This window comes from Chelonia mydas, chromosome 1 (genome assembly GCF_015237465.2).
Source record: "Chelonia mydas isolate rCheMyd1 chromosome 1, rCheMyd1.pri.v2, whole genome shotgun sequence".
Classification (NCBI taxonomy): Eukaryota; Metazoa; Chordata; order Testudines; family Cheloniidae; genus Chelonia; species Chelonia mydas.
Window position 1 is genome coordinate 53,243,697 of NC_057849.1, and position 6,000 is coordinate 53,249,696.

Here is a 6,000-nt window from a genome sequence, read left to right on the forward strand (position 1 = left end):
TCTAGTCAGTTACCTCTTATAGAAACAGGTTTCAGAGTAACAGCCGTGTTAGTCTGTATTCGCAAAAAGAAAAGGAGTACTTGTGGCACCTTAGAGACTAACCAATTTATTTGAGCATGAGCTTTCGTGAGCTACAGCTCACTTCATCGGATGCATACTGTGGAAACTGCAGAAGACATTATATGCACAGAGACCATGAAACAATACCTCCTCCCACCCCACTCTCCTGCTGGTAATAGCTTATCTAAAGTGATCATCAAGTTGGGCCATTTCCAGCACAAATCCAGGTTTTCTCACCCTCCGCCCCCCCCCCACACAAACTCACTCTCCTGCTGGTAATAGCCCATCCAAAGTGACCACTCTCTTCACAATGTGTATGATAATCAAGGTGGGCCATTTCCTGCACAAATTCAGGTTCTCTCACCCCCCTCCAAAAACCACACATGTTTAGATAAGCTATTACCAGCAGGAGAGTGGGGTGGGAGGAGGTATTGTTTCATGATCTCTGTGCATATAATGTCTTCTGCAGTTTCCACAGTATGCATCCGATGAAGTGAGCTGTAGCTCACGAAAGCTCATGCTCAAATAAATTGGTTAGTCTCTAAGGTGCCACAAGTACTCCTTTTCTTTTTGCGAATACAGACTAACACGGCTGTTACTCTGAAAAAAGATCTTTTTATGCACACAAACCATGAAAAAATGGGTGTTTACCACTACAAAAGGTTTTCTCTCCCCCAACCCCACTCTCCTGCTGGTAATAGCTTATCTAAAGAGATCACTCTCCTTACAATGTGTATGATAATCAAGGTGGACCATTTCCAGCACAAATCCAGGGTTTAACAAGAATGTCTGAGGAGGGGGGCGGGTAGGAAAAAACAAGGGGAAACAGGTTACCTTGCATAATGACTTAGCCACTCCCAGTCTCTATTCAAGCCTAAGTTAATTGTATCTAATTTGCAAATGAATTCCAATTCAACAGTCTCTCGCTGGAGTCTGGTTTTGAAGTTTTTCTGTTGTTGTAATATCGCAACTTTCATGTCTGTAATCATGTGACCAGAGAGATTGAAGTGTTCTCCGACTGGTTTATGAATGTTATAATTCTTGACATCTGATTTGTGTCCATTTATTCTTTTATGTAGAGACTGTCCAGTTTGACCAATGTACATGGCAGAGGGGCATTGCTGGCACATGATGGCATATATCACATTGGTGGATGTGCAGTTGAACGAGCCTCTGATAGTGTGGCTGATGTTATTAGGCCCTGTGATGGTGTCCCCTGAATAGATATGTGGGCACAGTTGGCAACGGGCTTTGTTGCAAGGATAGGTTCCTGGGTTAGTGGTTCTGTTGTGTGGTATGTGGTTGCTGGTGAGTATTTGCTTCAGGTTGGGGGGCTGTCTGTAGGCAAGGACTGGCCTGTCTCCCAAGATTTGTGAGAGTGTTGGGTCATCCTTCAGGATAGGTTGTATATCCTTAATAATGCGTTGGAGGGGTTTTAGTTGGGGCCTGAAGGTGACGGCTAGTGGCGTACTGTTATTTTCTTTGTTAGGCCTGTCCTGTAGTAGGTGACTTCTGGGAACTCTTCTGGCTCTATCAATCTGTTTCTTCACTTCCGCAGGTGGGTATTGTAGTTTGTAAGAATGCTTGATAGAGATCTTGTAGGTGTTTGTCTCTGTCTGAGGGGTTGGAGCCTGAGGAGGGAGTCTACATAGCCAGACAATCCTGCTGTCAGGGTGCCAATGCCTCAGATGATGGGGCGCCCAGGATTTCCAGATTTATGGATCTTGGGTAGTAGATAGAATATCCCAGGTCGGGGTTCCAGGGGTGTGTCTGTACGGATTTGATCTTGTGCTTTTTCAGGGAGTTTCTTGAGCAAATGCTGTAGTTTATTTTGGTAACTCTCAGTGGGATCAGAGGGTAATGGCTTGTAGCAAGTGGTGTTGGAGAGCTCCTGAGCAGCCTCTTGTTCATATTCCGACCTATTCATGATGACAACAGCACCTCCTTTGTCAGCCTTTTTGATTATGATGTCAGAGTTGTTTCTGAGGCTGTGGATGGCATTGTGTTCCGCACGGCTGAGGTTGTGGGGCAAGTGATGCTGCTTTTCCACAATTTCAGCCCGTGCACGTCAGCGGAAGCACTCTATGTAGAAGTCCAGTCTGCTGTCTCGACCTTCATGAGGAGTCCATCCAGAATCCTTCTTTTTGTAGTGTTGGTAGGGAGGTCTCTGTGGATTAGTATGTTGTTCAGAGGTTTGTTGGAAATATTCCTTGAGTCGGAGACGTCGAAAATAGGATTCTAGGTCACCACAGAACTGTATTATGTTCGTGGGGGTGGAGGGGCAGAAGGAGAGGCCCCGAGATAGGACAGCTGCTTCTGCTGGGCTAAGAGTATAGTTGGATAAGTTAACAATATTGCTGCGTGGATTGAGGGAACCATTGCTGTGGCCCCTTGTGGCATGTAGTAGTTTAGAAAGTTTAGTGTCCTTTTTCTTTTGTAGAGAAGCAAAGTGTGTGTTGTAAATGGCTTGTCTAGTTTTAGTAAAGTCCATACACATTGTAAGGAGAGTGATCACTTTAGATAAGCTATTACCAACAGCAGAGTGGGTTTGTGGGGGGGGGGGGGAAAGCGGGGGGGGGAGAGAGAACCTGGATTTGTGCTGGAAATGGCCCAACTTGATTATCATACACATTGTAAGGAGAGTGATCACTTTAGATAAGCTATTACCAGCAGGAGAGTGGAGTGGGGGGAGAGAGAACCTTTTGTAGTGGTAAACACCCATTTTTTCATGATTTGTGTGTATAAAAAGATCTTCTGTACTTTCCACAGTATGCATCCGATGAAGTGAGCTGTAGCTCACGAAAGCTTATGCTCAGATAAATTGGTTCGTCTCTAAGGTGCCACAAGTACTCCTTTTCTCTTATAGAAAATCTGCAAATGTTCCTCGTATTCCTTGAAGCTACTTTATTTTTGTGGCACTAAATGCAACTGGAGATACAGGGAACTGTTCATTCCATTTGAAAGTCTGGGAAACCAGCTCCTTTATGGTTTGCAACTCTTAGCTCAAAGTATTGAATGGTTCACTAGTAGGAAGTCAGAATGCACATTTTCAGAAGTGGAGTGATTTGGGATGTCTCACGTTTGTGACCCCAACTTATTCTGATTTTCAGAAGGGAGGTGCCCAGCACTTTCTGAAAATCAGGTCCCTTAAAGATGTCTCACATTTGGCATCCAAAACCAAGCCAAAAATCACTGGCCATTTTGAAAATTTAAGCTCAGACGAAGAGAGAAAACCTGAAGGACTATTGTAGTATTTTACAACTACTTTGCTGACCAGAAACTTAAACTTTTAAAAACCAAGAGTTTTCATAGTTGCTGCTATGTACAGTCTTCTTCAGGCTCTCAGATACCATGGTATCTGGTTTCCACTATACTAATTCAAGTAGGCAGGATTCATAGAATCATATAATCATGGAATATTAGGGTTGGAAGAGACCTCAGGAGGTCATCTAGTCCAATCCCCTGCTCAAAGCAGGACCAACCACAACTAAATCATCCCAGCCAAGGCTTTGTCAAGCCGGGCCTTAAAAACCTCTAAGGATGGAGATTCCACCACCTCCCTAGGTAACCCATTCCAGTGATTAGCTCTTTCCAGATGAGGTACAGTATGATTTTCTTTTAGTTGTTTGTGTGTGTGCATGATTTAAATGTCCTCAAAAATGTTTACAATGTTAGTATGTCAGATGGGTGTGCTTTCCTTTACAGCAAGGTGTATCAAAAGATTTCTGACGAAAGTGATGCGGAGTAGTGAATATTAAAAGGGCAAAATTTTAGTAAAAAATTCCTGTAGAGTCTGAAGCTAAGCACAACAGGTAGGGTGATCTGGTATAGATTTCAAGAAAGATTTTATACAGATGGTCTAAATCATATCTAAACCAGACCCTCAGCTGGTGTAACTCAGCATAGCTCTTCTGAAGTGAAACATGGTAAGTTGAACTGAAGTCTGCGTCAGAGAGGAGAGAGAACTAAAGTGGAAGAGGAGAGAAGAGAACAGCAGAATAAACCTGTGAGCACCTCTTCACCCTCTGTGTAGGGATGTGTTAGAGAGAGGGGGGTAGATGGGTGGGAGGTGGATTCCAGAGAGGGTTGGGACAGGATTGAACTAAAAAGCATCTGGGAGATAGGAAAACATAATGACAGAAGAAACGCCACAACAGAATTCTGTAAAATGTGACCAGCAACAGAGAGACTGAGACTCAATGTGAAAGAGGATGAGAGAAGGAGCTGAGAAATGAAAAACTTTTGAAAACAAAACCCACTCAGCCCAAATCTATTTCATAATGAAACTTATTCTCGTTTTCTCAGACCTCTCAATAACATATTTAATGGCTTAACCATTCTTTTCCATTCTTTTTTAGCACATTCTTGGCTGCTAAACCTGGTGGTCATTTTTTAAAAACAAAACACATGGTATTTGTCCTTAGGTTTCCCCAAATCTGAACGTGCAAAAGAAATATACTGGTGTGGGTTTATGCATCTGTGCCATATTGACTCAAGCTGAAAACATAATGCGAAAAAAATCCAAGTCAGCACTTACATTATCCAAAGTGCTCCCTTTATAATACTGACAGACACTACATGGGGATCTAGCAGCACTTGCTGGCTTTCTTCTCTGTGAAACTACAGCTAGAAGTCTTGTGCACAGTTTTGGATGTTATAGTGCAAGAAGCATAAGGAAGAACTGGAAGAGAGGTGTGTACAGAATTCTTCAGGTTAAAGAGGAAGTAAACTTGAGGCGAGAATAAGATCTAAAATAAGCTTGCAAGTACTGACACTAGAGAACATAAACATTTAGAGAAAATGTCTGTTCAGTGACTGCTGTGAGAAACTGACTATCAAAAGCAGCAACAGTGTTTGCACCTATGAATGTATTTATAGGAAAAGAATTTTGAATTTAAAGAACAAAAATACATTACTGTGTACAAACACTAGATGTGCCACATAGGGCATGGTGCTCGGAGGCATGAAATCAATGGGATTTATAGATGCTCAGCACTGCTCTGGTTCTGGCCTTAAAAAAAAAAATCTGCTTCAGTGAAATCAGAAGAGGTTTTAGTGGCATATTATCCACATACTTCTCCAGTTCAGAAGCTCATTGGTGGGCTCCACTTCGTACCCCAGCTTAAAGATTTACCCCACATTGTTACTTTCTCACTTTAAAAAAAATAGGGGGGGGCTATCCAAATCTCAATATCTTTCATTGAAAACAAAATTGGGTGTTTATAATAATGGAAACACGACAAAAGCCTTTAAATTTGCACTATCCAGGTTCATAGAGCCAAATGTTGACTCTCCTATTCCTCCTCATATTATTTGCAAAGTCTATTTCTAAACAATTTCATGGCCACATGAACTAAAGTCATCAACAGGGATAGAATTCATGACTTTCTGCTCCAGAATGAGAGGCAGCCATTACTTGAGGAGAATCTCTACTAGCTATACCATTATTGGGATTTGTATCTGATGGTGGCTAGCTATAGCTGGATGACATGATATGGGGCATGTCTGACATTCTATCCCTTAGCCCTGGGGAACCCCTATCCCACAGTGAAAGGGCCAGCGCTACCCTTAATCAATCAGGGCTCAGACATGTCAAATATATCTTCATCATTTGCCTCAAATACTCAGTGTTAGCAGCCTAATATTTATGAAGCACATTGTAATAACAAAGCACTGTTCTGTATGTGTTAGCAATAAAGATTTTTTTAAAATTTAGAGAACAAATTTCAGTTTCAGGCTTTCAAAGAGTTATTCCGAACAGAGTAGGATTTTTTAAGATGTAAAACACTTCAAAACTGTATCACCACCTTTACTATGGTCCTTTAACTCTGATTAGCCCCAATCACAGTTACTTTGGTGCAATGAAGAAAGAATAGACCCTATTTGACATTCTCATTTTCATACTAGTTGCACTGCAAGGCGCATTGAGGAAAAGCAGGA